The sequence below is a fragment of the Morone saxatilis genome, unplaced genomic scaffold (assembly GCF_004916995.1).
Source record: "Morone saxatilis isolate NCDOM2014 unplaced genomic scaffold, NCSU_SB_2.0 Contig6, whole genome shotgun sequence".
NCBI classification, from domain to species: Eukaryota; Metazoa; Chordata; class Actinopteri; family Moronidae; genus Morone; species Morone saxatilis.
Genome location: NW_023340206.1, coordinates 4,058,981 through 4,072,316, shown reverse-complemented (window position 1 = coordinate 4,072,316; position 13,336 = coordinate 4,058,981).

Genomic DNA, 13,336 nt, shown 5'->3' with positions numbered 1-13,336 from the left:
TTCAAGTCTTTTTTTTAAATTTATTTTTGACAAAGGATGAGTTCTTATAAAGTAGACACACTTTTTTTAAAGTGGTTTTATTAACTGACATCTCCTTAAGAGCTTTGTTGTATTTCAAATTTTTTTATTATTTTTTTTTAACTACAAATTCTTAACTTCTGTACATAAACACATTTGGTTAGGTGTTATTCCGCAGTTCCCCAGTTTAGCTGAAGCCCCTCTGTTGGGAGTGGGCTGTGGCCAAAGTGCAGCCAGGCTGGGTTCCTACAAGTTGGCCTAAAGTTGTACTTGGCAGTGTGCCACCTAAGGGTGTGGGCGGCGTAGTGGTGGCGGGTGGGCACCCGTTTTGGCAGAAGTAGAGGTGGATCCGTGTATGAGGTCACTGGTTGGATCGCCATCAGAAACTTTCAAAACTGTTTCTCTTCGTGACGAGGTGTTTCTATAGCAGGGATTTTCCAGGAGGTTTGGAGGCCAAAAAGTGAAGATACAAGAGAAAATGGAGCGTGTTAAAACCAATTTTATTAAACAGCGAATATGCATTTCCCTTTGGTGGTCTTCATGGAGAGCTGTGTGTGAGATAAAGGGGAATAGAAAGGAGTATAATTAGTTAGGAGTCCAGGGAGCAGTAGCAGTCTGAGATGGATGTGATGAGACAGTGAGAGTGAGTGATGCACATTTTACTCTGTTGTCCACATTTTGCCACCTGTCAGGCTGCCAGGTCACGAGTTCACAGAGCTGTTTGTGTGTGTGTGTGTGTGTGTCCAAGACAACCTGACAGAAATCACTCATCTGGTGCACAGAGAGGTGTTTAACAGTTTGACCAAATCAGCCTGAGCGCTACTGGAGTGTATTGTTTGGAAAAAGAAAGAAAAGAAAAAAATCCAGGAGGAAATGTTTTGGGTGGGTCTCTGGCAGGAGGAACCCGACATCCCCCATATTAACCTCCCCTCACACACCACAGACATGCACACACACCCCGTGTTTAACTGAGACAGCTGTTGCTCACAGGGGTTACAGTCATACAGAGAGGCTTTGTTCAAATGGGGAACACCACACACACAGACACACACACACACACACACACACACACACTACTTTTGCCTGTACCCCACAGCCTTGAAACGTGTGCGCTGCCCACATTGGCGTTATCTATATCACACAGCCAGACAGGATACGTCCTATGGGTCCATCTCCCTTCCTCTTTCATTTGTCCCCTGTTAATTTGAATAAGTGCCTTAATTATTACTGCGCCATGCTTTTGACCTCAGCACAGCCCTGGCAACACCCACCCCAGTCTCTTTAACACTCTGTACGGACCACGTAATGAGAGGAAAGCTGCGTGCCAAGGAGCGAGTGTGCCATCTTCTCATTTTTGCTCAGGCAGGAGGGTGGCTGTCCCTCTGTGAGTTTAAAGCTGTCGCAGTGTTTGGTTGATGTTAATGCCACGCACGAGATGTGTGTGTTGTGTTTTGTGTGTGTAAGCTTGGCTGTCTTGACGCCTTTTGTCTAGATGTTTTTGTGCTTCAAAGCCACAACAGGCCCATAGCAGAGGCATTTTAATTACCTCAGTGGACACATGATGCCACTTTGAGGACCATGAGAGACCTGCTGCTACATAAAGAACTTTATTTAAAAGAAAGCCTATGTAAGCAGTTTAGTCATTCTGGGTGCACACCAGGGGACTGTGTTCGGCCCCGGTCGTGGTCACTGGAAGGCTGCTGGGCCCAGCTCCTTTGCCGTTCGCCACACTCTGGCTATGGCGCTCATTCCGCCCCGCTCCTATGTTGGGGTGTTGGTGGAAGCGAGCGGACCGGCCCGGCGCGGAACGGAGCGGCACGGTGTGGCACGGAGCTGCTGGCAGGGCGAGCGTGTGGAGGGACGCGCCTCCGGGGGGAGCGATCGGTGTGAGACGCCGGTGTCCTGGCTTGAGAAGGAGCGGCGTGCCTCGGGTTGCGATCGCGGGCGGCGGGTGAACGTCCTGTCTCCTCTTTGCTGTGCGGTTTCGGAGCTGGTGGATGGTGGAGGGATGGAGGGATGGATGGTGGAGGGATGGTGGAGTGAGCTTTCAGACGGAGCGGAGCGCCGAGAGCGCAGCGCCGTGTCCAAGACGCGCACTGCACTGCCAAGTGGCCACAGGACGGGAGGCAACTGGGTATGGCAACAAGGTGTGGCACCCATCATACCTTAGAGGGACCCGGGGTGACCCTTTTAATACTGCTGGACAGCATAGATTTATTAAAGAGCCACATTCCCTCCAAAGACACTGATTTTAATCTTTTCTAGTCCATTACGGACCTAGATCATGAGGAGGAGTGCAGGTTATTATGGTACCACTCAGGCACAGTTTGAAGGCTAAAGGGTTTATAAGTTATAACATGTATTAAGACATATGCAAGTAGGAAAGAAAAAATAGAATAAAAGTCTAATTTTACACATTCAAATCCATAAAAAAGCATCTACTGTGCACACTGGTTTCTGAGTGAGGGGCTTTAAAGTATATGGCAGTTAGGTTAATAAGTCTTATGTCTGTCTGTATTCATTGTAATGTGTTTTAATGTGTTGTTACGACTGTAATGTGCTTTAAAGGAGCGAATGTGGATCCTCACAAATAAACAAATCTTTGTCTGGATACTACGGTAACTATCACTTTGCCAGTAAATGTTTCTTTGGCATTAACTCTGGAGGAGCCAAGCTGTAGGTGTGTTTTCGGCCCCCTTTAATTTTTTGGAAAAATGATCCAGTTGTGAGGAGGATGCTGTTTGATGCTTTATACTCTCTATGTCTAATCTAATATTTAAACTCCCCTTTCATTGTTTGTCAAACGATCCAGATTTTTCCTCATTCTGTGCTGTTTTTAGGTTGGTTTTTTTTTTTCATTGCGGTGGATAATTTGGTTTGTTTGTGGGTGCTTTGATCTGTTTTGATTCTGCATCATATGGAGGATGGAATGTGACTCATCCTGTAAGAAAAATGTACAAAATAAATGAGATTACCAACATTTCTTTTGAAGACGGGGTGCAGTCATAAAGTTTGCAAAATGCTTTTAGGGAACCGGTTTCAAATGAGAAATAAATGATGATCAGTTTTGGTGTGTTCCGTGCAGAGATAAGAGAAAACAGACGGTTTCATTAGCCCAAAACCTGCTGATCAACGATTGCCTAGTGAATTACTTATGACTAAGCAACTTTTAAGCCTGAAATCCTGCTTAGACTCAGTGCTTAACCAACACTTTGATTGGTTCAGCCAGTCCTTCCCACTATAAAATTAAACGAGGGAACCTCTGGGGTGAATTTGCCGACCTCGTACTGCACGAGCTCCTTAGCATAAAATGGAGAACAGAAACACATTATAAATTCATTTCGAGGAATGCATTATTCCAGAGTGTTTTAGTCGCTATTCAAATTTAATCATGTTTGAGCAGCGGCGTCACAGGCCCAGCAGTGATTCCTAAACATCTCTCAAGAACTACAGCAAGCGGGGATTTCAGGGCACAGAGTCGACCCTCCCACTCTGAAAAAAGAAATCTCAAATAAAATAGCTCAAGGTGTTAAGTCAGTGATTGGAAGCTCTGAGGTTGTGGGTTCAATCCCTGGTTGAATTTGAGAATTTTGAAATCCAACACCAAGAAGACACTGTCTTAAGTCGGATATCTCGGGGTGCTGATGGACTGTTAGAAAGTTCTGAGGTTGTGAGTTTGATGTTTGCCTGAATATGTGAATTTTGAAGTTGGTTTTCCAAAGGAAGGCGTAAGAAAATCGGAGAAAAAGAGCTGCAGAGTCTCATATCAAATAGCTCAAGGTGTTAAGTCAGTGATTGGAAGCTCTGAGGTCGTGGGTTCAATCCCTGGTAGAATTTGGCAATTTTGAAATCCAACACCAAGAAGACACTATTTCAGGGCAGATATCTTATGGTGCTGATGGACTCTAAGGAAGTTCTGAGGTTGTTTGCTTGAATGTGGGAATTTTGAAGTCGGTTGTCCAAAGGAAAGAGTAAAAACACGAAAAAGAGCTGAAGGGTCTCAAATCAAACAGCTCAAGGCGATAGATTGAATTGAAGTTTGGAGGTTGTGGGTTCAAACCTTTGACATTGTGAATTTTGAAATTCAACACCAGGAAGAAGACTGAAAGCCTTTAAGAAACAAGGAAGAAGTGTCTACGAACACATAGCGCAGTGTGTTAGTAGGCTAATTGACACTTCTGAGGACATGGGTTCGATTCCCTTATGAGGCTCAGTGGCAGCTCCCGCCCAAAGTAAAGAAAATAAAAACGCCATCAGAGAGGAGGCCCTCTAGTGCAAGGGGGCTTGGTGGCGTGGTGGCTTCGTCTCGTGACCGTAGGTCAGCCAGTGAGGAACGCTGGTTCGAATACCACCCGGCCTCCTGGACTGATCGATCCGCACGGGCAGTGGGTGAGGTGAGGGGCTTGTCCCTCCCGATGCTTCGGAGAGATCAAAGCATGATAAAAACACAGAACGCACGATCGGCCTGAAATTTTGCTCCAAATTGTTTTATGTTCTTTATTGGGGGGGCCCAGGAGAAGTGGAGGGTTGGCGGGAACGCCGCCAAGGTGCTTTCGGGCAAGAAAATTGATGGCGTCAGAGCTCCCCCTAGGTGGCCATACGGGCAACTGCCAGTGGTCAGTATTCAACCATTTGTCACATAGATTCCTTGCCCACACACAGCACAGCAGCGAATTTTGGATTACCAGGTAGGATTGATTCCGAAAATCCGTATCCCAGTAGCTGGGGGGTCGCAATTCTAGTCTTAGAAAGCGGTGTATTTGAAACAGTGAGATGATGATCCCTACCAAATTAAAGATATGGGTATTTGAAAACTCTAAGTGATGGTGTACTCGTGCTCTCAAAATTCACAGAGCAGCTTGAAAGATCAACCCACAACCTCAGAAAACTTCTACGCAACGCATGATAGATCTAGCAGTACTAGAAGACATCGGAGGTGAAAAAATAACACACAAACACACACAGCACCACACACACACACACCACACACGACACCAAGAAGATTTTTATTTAAAAATAATTATGAGCATTTACACGCTGGCAACCACCGCACAGGTCAGAACAGAGCGGGTGGCCTCCCCCCTCCCACAATGAAGTCGTTCCACAAAGATAAGACTTCATTTGAGGAGCAGAGGGATCCGCTCCAGCGTCCCGCTGGCCCACGCCCAGGAAGCAGGACGCTGAGAGAGAGAGAGAGAGAGAGAGAGAGAGAGAGAGAGAGAGAGTGGATTATGTACGGGACAAGATAGGACCATTAATGGGTCAGCAGCAATTCAATGCAAGTTTGTTCAAAAATAATCAATAAAAAAAAATCAGATATTAACTAATATCACTAGCACAGCTTATAAAGTGACTTAATTTCTAATGCGTATCGTTCCACAGACTGAATGAAAACAGTGTTTAATACCTTCCCACCTCTCCCGTCTGGATGATGGCGCCTGGACAGACTGAAGGTCTTCTGTGGGCGGCGTCCGCGTTCCCAACGACTCCGCGGCAGCACCCTGAGCAGGAGAGAGAGAGGCAGGTTGATTAGTAGCAGACATGGGAGCCAGATAGTGGACATGGCTCTATACATGGCAATATAGACACATTACAATATAATCTTTCGTAAACTGACGACCCCGCCTGCTTGGTGACTATTTGATGGGTTATTTCATATTATAATTAAACTACAATAAGAACCCAACAATAAGCACCCGTTTAAGATGCGACTTGAATGAAGCTTTGGCGACCCCTAGTGGGGGTCCCGGGCTCCAGGTTGGGAACCACTGTAGCGAAGAATACAGCAAAGAGTGATGTGAAAGAAGTTGAGCTCCATTTATATTCATAATCAATGCATGCATAAATGTGTGTTAGCAAAGTATACAGGAGTAATGTAAGATACATACCACAGCATCACAGTGCAAGATCGTACAGCAGCAGCAGCATCTGAGGGTCCGGGGGGCCGTGGCTTGGCTGGTCCTGCATCAGAGGAGTTTGTTAAAACAAGTTGAGGCTGTCACAAACCGCAGCCGGAGCTCCGAGGAACCAAAGCAGAGCACAATAAGAACACTTACTGAGGTTTGCTTTGGTTTTTGGTTGCATTTTCTCTCTTCTTTTACATTGTTTTTCTCTCAGAGCAAAACTAAACTCTCACAGTTTGTGACAAGACAAAAGAGACAAAATGTTTGCTCTGTAGGGCGGTATAGTCTAGTGCATTTCCAACATCAGACAAATAGTCTTTTAACAAAAACATTACATTTTAAAGGTGAGGTAAGTGATTGAAAAAATATATAAACTACAAAGACTTGAAGACAGACTACATTTTCTCCTAAACAGCCTGGCCCTGCATCAGTAAAGTTTGCAGTTAAAACAAGTTTAGTCTGTCACAAACCTTGTCTTTAGTGTAAAAGTGTAAATACAGGAGTAATGTAAGATACATACCACAGCAGCATCTCAGGGTCCCAGGACCATGGCTGGTGCTGGGGCGGGGGGTTTCGGTTTAGAGGAGCCTCAGGGTCCACAGTCTGTGGCTGGCTGCAGAATTTCTTTGAAAACAAGCAAATTAAATACTTATTTTTAAAGTTTAAATTATTATTTAGATTTAAAATTCAAAGATGTGAAGAAAGACTATATTCTCTGTTAAACAGTCTGATCCTGCATCAACGGAGTTTGTCACAAACTTTGTCTTTTGTGTAAAAGTGTAAATAAGGCAAAATGGATATCCAAATCAATATATGTAGTTGATACCATTATAAAAGGTTTAATATTTATTTTATTTATTTATTTTCTGAGCGTTTTACACATGTAAGTGAATTGCATTTGGATCCATTGTGCTACTAATGAGTATACAGTCCATACACTGTTATTCTTTATGAGCTCTGATGCAGACAATGTATGTTTGCTGCTCACTTTGAGTTCAGACCATAATTAGATGGCAGCACTGAATGCTATTGTTTTGGATTAGAATAAATAAATTGTATGGTCTATATTACAAAGAAAATTTAATAAATCTCTGGGTCATATAACCCATGAGCCAAACAAAGGCCTCCAACCCTGTGGAGAAGCTGCATGGCTTAGCTGAACATGTGGTCCAGGACGCTTAATGAGTGCAGTCAGAATGAACACTGCCTACAACCTGATTACATTATCTGCAATAGCAGGGCACAATCTGAGCTTCAAGGGCAACATACATAAGCTCCAAAACATTAACTGTGCAAGAAATGAACAAGTTTGAGCAACATTACTTCTCTCATGCTGGAAATACCTGGCTCTTCTTCTTCTTCCCTGAATTTAATGGCAGATCACAAACAACCTCAAGGTGCATGTCGCCGCCTACTGCACAGGAGTGTGTAACATCATGTCATTTATCTGCCTCTCAGACTTTCAGCTTCAGTGCCAAACTACTGGGGTGTGAACTAACCAACCTACCACTGTGAGATATTCACTTACTTAACATACAACACAGCTCACAGTAAAAGTAAAAATCAGACAGCAATAACAAACTTTTATAGGATTCGGTTTCATTTATAGTCAACATTAAGACTGGAACCTGGACCTGAAGACTCTTCCATAGTTCCCACAGAGCGTGTCAACAGCAGTCCTCCTGCAACCATCAAACACAAAGTTTTCACACATTCAAAGCAACCTCAGTGTATGAAATAAAACACACAAATAAATTCTTTCATTTCAATTAATTAATTTCAAATTATTTTGTTGTTAATTTTTCAGATGAAGCCTCCCGAGTCAAGTTCTTCAACATGTTTTTCCATTATTGTGTTAAAACTAACAGGTATATTTACATTTAAATATTTTTTCTTAGGGAAATAGAAAATTGAAAAAAAATAATTTATCTATCTTATCTTATCTATCTATTATCTTTATTAATCCTCCGTTAAGGGGCACTGAATGTAAAAATTCAATTACAGTTTTCTAGCCGATATATTTGGAACATTTCGGACAGAAAATCATGTACAACTTGTTCTATTTGTTAACAATATGTTTATATGTAGAAAATAAATATTAAATTTAAATGTTAAATCTAATTATGTGTCCAGTTCATTGAGGAGCACCATCCAGTGGTCAGAGTAAAGAACTGCAGCACTATACAACACTTAACGTTAATTCATTTAAAATCAGTTTATTAGTGTTGTTGAATTTCTATTTATTTATTTGAAGTAACTGTTGATTACTGATAAACATTAACGTAACTCAACTCTTATTCTATTTATCTAATATTTTCTGAGAGTTTTACACACGCAGGTGTACTGCATTGTGGGTCTCTTGTGTTATTCATGGGTGTACAGTACATACACTGCACTTTGTTACATCTGTTTGGCTCATGAATGGTTACTAGCAGTGATATGAAAAATAAATATACTGTGTTCACCAACATTAAGACTGGAAAGTGGACTTACCTGAAGACTCTTCCATAGTTCCCACAAACCATCAAACATACAAGTCCCTTCGGCCAAGAAGTGGACGATGCCAGAGCTCTCCTCCAGTGGCCGGTACAGCAGCTGCAGTGGTCCCTTCCACCAAGCAGTCAGCTCAGCCGGTCTGGCGATGTGTCGCTGAGTCTTCCTCTGTGTGGTTCTTGGTTCATCTCGATAAGAAGCAGAGAATTATGGAATGAACAACCATGAGCATCTGAAATGTTACTCAAATGTTTAAAGTTGTTTTTGGTTTTTTGCTTTTCAGCCTTCAAATTGTGAAAATCCAGCATATAACACCACAATCTTTGAAAAAACTCATTACTATTTAATTTCTGTCAGCACATACTGTGGAATACATTTACTGTACAATGTAAAACAAATGGTGCTAAAATGGGCCAGTAGTGTTCGCACATTGTCACTTAACTTGTGCTGCGTGACTTCAGGTAGTAAGAATCATTGTGATATCAAGATCAGACACAGAAGAGGTGCAGATTTTGCAATCAATACTATGCACGAGGACTATAGAATGAATAATAATGAAAATAGCTTTGGCAGTAGATTGTAAGGACAAGGTCAGCTCTCTGCAGACAGAAGTGCAACTAAAATCAAGTTGTTTATTACTTGAATAGTAAAACAGCAACTTTTCTTAGCGTTTTCCACATTACTCTTTATAAGCTCTGATGCAGACAATGTATTTTTGCTGCTCACTGACTTCTGTTACAATCAGACCTTAATTAGGTGGCAGAGCTGAATGCCTTTATTCTTTGGAATAAGTACATTTTGCCAGCCTATTATTAGCCTAAATATTTACAATGTGCATATTTCAACTATGTCAATTAATTGTATGGTCTATATTACAAAGAAAATGTAATCAATCTCTGGGTCCTTTAAGCCATCAGCCAAACAAAGGCCTCCAACCCTGTGGAGAAGCTGCATGGCATTGCTGAACATGTGGTCCAGGTAGCTTAATGAGTACAGTCAGAATGAACACTGCCTACAAGCTTCAAGGGCAACATACATTAACTATTAACAAACCATTAACTGTGCAAGAAATGAACAAGTTTGAGCAACACTTACTTCTCTCATGCAGGAAATATCTGGCTCTTCTTCTTCTTCTCTGAATTTACTGGCAGATCACAAACAACTTCAAGGTGCATGTCGCCACCTACTGCACAGGAGTGTGTAGCAGCCCAACAGCATTAGAGGCTGCCCTAGTCTTGCCTGGTTTGGAAATTTGGTACACATTTAACACTTTACACACGCTGGTAAATATCTGTTCTGGATTCATGAATGAGTAAGAGAAACAGAGTGTTGCCAAAATCATCTGACATCTGAAATGTAGTGATATTTGCTTCATGTTTAGGACTATGTGTAGCCATTTTATTCGTGACTCTTGAGCTGTTTTCTCCAATCTTTTGACTTTTTTTTCTCTTTACCTTTGGACATCCAACTTCAAAAGTCACAGAATCAAATCAGACACACAACATCAGAATTTCTGAGCATTCTCCTTACATGCTGGACTATTTGCTCTGAGACACTTCACCAGTGTTTCTCAGAGCTCTTGACTTTTTCCTTTGGATATCCAACTTCAAAACTCACATCTTTCAGCAAGGGTTAAACAGATAGCCTAAAAACATCCAGTCAGTATTTTAACGCCATAAGTTATGTGTTTTGAGACACCAAAGGCCTTTTTCTCAGTGCTTTTCACTTATTCCTTTCAAAGTTTTTAGGCTGCAGGTTCAATTCTGTGACATTTTGAAGTTGTATGTCCAGTCAGTCTTTTACACTCTAACATCCTGAGCTGTACAAGCTGTAGGTATTGAACCTGTGACCATCTAATCTGGAGGTTTCTTCTCTAAGCTTGAAGCCATCTGTTCCCTCCGCATTGGGACCTTCTCTCTGAGGCCTTTTAATTCTTCGGTTTGGGTGTAGGACTGCAAAACACACTGAGCCTTGATAATGATCCAATGAATGAAGCTGTCTTCTGTCTTATTGAGCTTTGATAAAGATCAGACCAACAACCTCAGAACTTCCCAGAAACACTTTATTAACCTGAGCTAATGGGCTGGAGTCATTCCAGCCTCTCCCCTTGGAGCTTTTCACTCTGTGCTTTGGACAGCAGCCTTCAAAATAGAGTAACTCACCAAGAATCAAATCCCACAGCCTCAAATCATAGCTTTTCATTAGATTCATCAAAGAACTTTGACCTGTTGGTGGCGCTAGTTGCAAAAACAAAGTGTTCTGGGTTCCTTCATTGGGAACAATGAATGTCGACAGCAAAATTCAAGACAACACACCCAGTAGCTGTTGAATAATTTCACCATGGACCAAAGTGTTGGACTGACAGACGGGCTGACCGACTGTGCCGTCTCTATAGCCACACCACCATTATTGTGACTAAAAATAACATAGCAAGGATCATATAAGCGATCATATTCCAGAAGGGAAAACCCCATGTAAAGTTAGATGTGCCATAACCAAAAAAGCTCTATTGCAGATTACAAGCTTCTGTGGCTTCTAAGCCTCACAGTTAACTAATTCATGAGGAATCCTTTTCTTCTCTTCAGTGTGGGACACATGGAGAAAAAAGGAAAAATTAAAGGAATAGTGGAGGTTTGGAAAAGATGGGGGAAAAAGGATGGAAAAAGGAGAGCGCAGACGACACACAGCCCGGCAATGAAACATTAATATGCCCACTGTGTATGGCGTGGGCATCTCAGCACTTTTCTGTCAGACTCATTTCCTGTTGTAAAAAATGGAACCACGCTTATAATACAGCGTATGTATGAATCGTTTAAATACATTCTCGCAAACGCACATTTTTTACTGCAGGCCTGTACATTTTTGTACAATTTCCTCAGGCTTCATAAACACAAGGCAGCAGCTGGCTGTGGGACAATGAAAATGTCAGTAAGTTTCCCCCTCCAAAGAAAAGCAAAAGCAGACACTTCCCCTGGAAACCGGCAGTGAATACGGTGGCATGTGCTGGAATGTTAATCGTGAATGTTTTGTGCCGAATGATTTTTCTGATACGCCGGGCACAGAGAGTGGGAGGAATTGGCAGACGTGTGGGAGGATGACATTAAGGAGGTACTGAGTTGCAGAAATAGAGGCGTACAGAGACAATAAGCAAGAGCCATAACCTACTTAGACTGCTACAGTGAACTTGGCTTTGTTATCACTGTCTCTTTATGCTTATTAGCACTATGAAATGACTTTCTGAATTTTACAGTCTGATAAAAGCAGAATATGTTAAACTTCACTGGAGACCAACGAAGGGAAAGAAAGGGCAACTGAATGTGTGTACACTTTCTGTTGCAACATTATGCTTGGACAGTTTCTGTAGAAAGGATACTGAAAAACATCCTAAAAGCAGAGAAAGACTCTGGAGGAGGTGTAGCAGAGTGAGGTAGCACCATGCTAAAAGAGGAGCAGAAGTGACAGCCAGGTTTTCATATCCTATAATTATACCCCTGCCATCACTGCTCCTCTCTTCACCGCCTGTCCTGTCATTCCTCCTTTTTAACCCCCCCACCTCTTACTTCCTCTCCACAATCGCCGTCTCTCCCTGCCCCTCACATATTTTCTCTCCTCTTCACTCTTTTCCTGTCAACTGTCATTTCCATACCACTCTTCCCTTTGCCTTCCTCTGCTTCCCCTGGAGAGATCTGGGCCACTTGACGTTTTGTGCTCACCCATGGGAAAAGGCTCGGCTGTTAGCTCACCCAGCGGGCCAAGTCCATCTCCACACTGCAAGAGGGCCGCTGTTTTGTCACACACAACCGCTCCAGCAAGGCAAAAATCGAACTGAATTCAGGCTGAGAGGTGCTTCACTCAGGGCTTGTAGCCTCTCTGTTGGGACATTTTCTTTTGGAGTTTTCAAGGTGCTTTTGCAGATGCAGGTATATAATGTTAGATTGCCCACTTATTATTAATAACAATTATCAAAAAAATACATGAAAATACAATATAGAATACACATCGACATGCAAATTGGACAATATGAGTAAAAAAGAATATAGTATCTCCAGTACATTTTGCCTCACCTGGAAAATAAACACATATGAAGGTGCAGTATAAAGAGTGACAACCACTACATAGGGGAGAGGAAGGGGTGAATGGATGGGTCAAACAAACACAGGAGTTTCACCCAGGAGACCGCTATTTGAGTCCTCTGTGAAACCAAAAGTCAGTGGTGACTTATTTTAAGTTATATATGTGAGTTAACTTACCTATTTTGATCTTTTCCTAAACTTAAAAAAAAGTTAGTTTTGTTGCCTCATGTGTGCTTACTTGACTTGGAAAAGTTGACTTGACTTAGACACTTATCTGCCACACATAGCTAAAAGTAATAAAACTAATAAAAAGTCTAATACAATAAATTCTACCTTTTTTGAAGTAACTAGATTTCTCCCTGAGCTCTCAAATCTAGTTAGTGGACTTTGACTTAATTTGAACTTTAAACTTAATTTAGCCACTTTGGAGTTTGTCACACTTTTACATTTTAAAAATTAAAATTATATTAAACAGTTTCTAATATTTTGTCCATCCAATTTATACAATCATCCATCTTCCACTCACTTGCGTCAAAAACTTGCCCCATTTCCTGTAGAAGTGTACTCTTGTATCTTGCCCCCCTTTCAATGCCTGTTGATATGCAGCTTTTCTGCCAAGCCTTGAAATAAAGGACCCCTTGTGATTTCAATATGACCCACAGTATCGCCATATACCATAATATTGCAGTGAATCAAATCTAATGCACCAGTCTAGGCTACCTCCTTGGAGTCTTTAAGTATGTGCAACTTGAGACAAAAGCCAAACTTGAGATGAATCCAGTGCCTGTAATTCTAAAGTATTGAGTACTTGCACTATATATGAGAGCACCTGCAGAATGTTCCAACAGA